General features: G+C 28.5%; 1 protein-coding gene across 1 annotated transcript in view; it reads right to left on the reverse strand.

Annotated features, from left to right (window-relative positions):
- Positions 1-3,101, reverse strand: part of LOC109347840 (linoleate 9S-lipoxygenase-like) — a 13,582-nt gene extending 10,481 nt beyond the window's left edge. The window contains exon 1 of the mRNA XM_019587927.1: positions 3,088-3,101. The gene's annotated coding sequence lies outside the window, so the exon portion shown is untranslated. The remainder of the gene's footprint in view (positions 1-3,087) is intronic.

Genomic DNA, 3,360 nt, shown 5'->3' on the forward strand with positions numbered 1-3,360 from the left:
CGCTAGTATATATAATTATTATAATATATAATATATAATATAAATTGAATAACATTAGTTGCTCCATAAGATTCAATGAATTTTGTCAAGGTAAAATTCATCCACGAGAATCATGTATATGAAATATAATGTTTTATTGTATTTGAGTATTTTTTCCAGATCTTATGGACTAAGAAATGTCTCTGAGGCAAAACATTTCATGCAAATTTTGCACATTTATCCTATTTGCCAAATATATTTATTTGTTAAGACTTCTTCTAACATCAATATTGAACAAAACTGTCATTTTGGTTAATTTAATGTCTTCTAACAAACTCAGATTAATTTAATGTCTTCAGTACACTGTTGTCTAAAGTATTAATTAATTGTGTGAAGTCTATATTTCATAGACTTTGTTGTTCTTGAATTTAGTCCATACCATAATTTAGTACTGCCTTTAATTCAAATTCTTTTACCCTAAAATTTTGAACTTTAATTTTTGTTGTTATTGAATATATATTTGTTAAATAACAAATATTTTGTAACACACATTTAAATCCCAATTTCAATTTATTTTTGAAACTTCAACTCGTATCAGAATTTCATTATACATAAGTGATGTGCTTTCTAAATTGTTATTAATAGTATTGACATCTTATGATATTCTTGATGAAAATTTCTAATGACCTACTTATTTTTTAATACTCTATGACACTATCTCTGATATTATAAAATGCATTAGTAATGACTTATTATCAATTATCACTCTTATTACATTATGTTCTTGAAAAACTTTTCTTCATTTTGCTACTGTCAGTAGCTTATATTCTTTCAAGTACGAAGTTGACTCTCTGCATATCCATTATTAATTGGTTATAATTATTCGAAGATTAACATTATGATGTTTACTCCAAGTTATTATGATATTTTATAGTAAATTTTAATTGTGTTTTTTTAATTTGAAGAACCGTATTAACAATTTATTACTGTCATCGCTATTTTAGCAAGTATATTGTCTAAAGTATTAGTTGATTGTCTGAAGTCTATATTTCATAGACTTTGTCGTTCTTGAATTTAGTCCATACCATAATTTAGTACTGTCTTCAATTATTGCTTCTTCAATTTCCAGATTGTAAATGGTTGAGTCTTATGTGCTAATTTTTTGTTTGCCATTTTTTTTGTAAACAACTACATTTTTGTTTAGCAATTCTTCTTGAATTTCCAGATTGTAAACAATTGAGTCTTGTGCAGAGAGTAATATCTTTAATAACAAATAAGGTTTGCATATTATGTGGTAGCTTACCTATTAGCTCACCTCTGCAAAAAAATGACCTTAACATTTTTTATCTTACTAGATTATCATTCTTTCATGAATTCACAACCATGTTTTTTTTTAATTGTGTTTTACTTAAATGTTGTTGTTAATTTTGATCTGGCTTAATGCTTTTATTTGTGGTTGCTTAATGTTTCCATAAGTTAGTATTTACTGTATTAATGTCAATATCACGCCCGTTCGAGCTGGTAAGGGATTTGCATTACTCAAAACACCTGCAGAAGATAGCTGTTAGAATTACAGAAATTTGGTATGTTCAACTTCCACTTAAACCTGAACATCTAGAGATGATATTAATGGACTGCAAGGTAATATTACATAAAAAAACACATGTTTATTATGTATAATCTTTTGAGAACAATATTTTGATACTTCATAGTTTGATGTATATTTTGTGACCTCATCCTTTACTACCCACAGACTGAAACTGACTAAGTTTGAAACACTACTGTCCAAAGTGCACTAAGAAGGCTGATGTTAAGGATGCTCCGTTCACGTGCAAGTGTGGAACATATAACTTGACTTGTACCCAGAGGTAATGCGATTTCAACAAGTTATATAGTTTAATTTTAAATATTTAGAGTTTTTAATTTCCTTGCTTATTTTTTAATATCGAGTTTTGGTTAAGGTACAAATTGGATATTAAAGTCATTCACGTGAATGGAAGTGGAAGGTTTGTATATTGGGATCGCCAATGTGCTGATATCATTGGAATATCATCTTTCGGACTTAGAAATCGGATGATTGCAGTACGTATTTTTCCAGTTATACATTATATAGATTGATATCACATTAGTACATAATTTTTTGTATCAAAACACTTTATAATTTTTTTCTTTTTTTATATGTAGGAAGGTGAGGATGATCCAAAGGCATTCCCTCTAATACTTGACATGTTGCTTGCAAGGACAATGGCAATTAGAGTTAAAGTTCAACCATCTTACCACCAATCTTCTGTGACCAGGCTATCTGAAAGTCCAGTGTTGATCAAGTCTATTGCTGATCAGTTTGGAACATTGGAGATACATACTGTGAGTTAATGATATTTCTGTTTTACCCAGTTTTCAATTTTTTTTATTTCTAATACAATCAAAGTTAATTTTTACCTTCTTTTAACAAGGGTTCCACCTCTGAAGAACTTCATGGAAAGTGTCATCTCAATGACATGTCTCAATACGAATCTGTGAGTGGCATCCGTAATTGAATACAATGTTTAAGATGCAAAGGTAATTCTTGTTATAAATGTGATTTATTGACATGTTTTTTGAACTTGCATGGTTTCTGTATCTATCATTGTTGATCATGATCTATCCAAACAACCTTCAATTACTAAATCCAACCAAGAGAATGTTGGATGACTTAGATTTGGACCTGCCACAAAGCCCCATCTTTAAATCTACTCAGTTGTCATCTTCGAAGGTGGCAAAACATATCAAGACCGAGTGACTAATAGAAGCATGATAAATTATGTATAACCTTTTGAGAACAATATTTTGATGTATATTTTGTGACCTCATCCTTTACTACCCACAGACTGAGACTGACTAAGTTTGAAACACTATTGTCCCCATATATAAAATTGTGAATACAGTTTGCTATTGGTAACTCATAAGTACATAACACAAGTTATACATCTGACTGCCCGCATGTTTAGTAAAGGAAAAAATTTACCTTTTCACCACATATAAGTAAAATAATTTTAAGTTTGAAACACTATTTTGTCATAAGTACATAATTAAGTTTCAAACACTACTACTCTCCCATATACATCTGACTTCCTCATGTTTAGTACTTTTAAAACTAAAATAATTTGCTCACCACATCAAGTTAAGGTAATTGTTTATGTCGTTTTATTAATTTCAACAAATAAATTAACCATAACATATGATACATTGATATTTTATTATTTTTTACACATCATGTTATATATTTATATATTCAGTTATATATATTAATTATTTCATAGCTAGATAGAAATTTTTAATCAGCTAATGCTTTTGATTTTCGTGTGGTAAATTATATATTTATGAGTATATAATATAATTTTT

Source organism: Lupinus angustifolius, chromosome LG05 (genome assembly GCF_001865875.1).
Source record: "Lupinus angustifolius cultivar Tanjil chromosome LG05, LupAngTanjil_v1.0, whole genome shotgun sequence".
Classification (NCBI taxonomy): domain Eukaryota; kingdom Viridiplantae; phylum Streptophyta; class Magnoliopsida; order Fabales; family Fabaceae; genus Lupinus; species Lupinus angustifolius.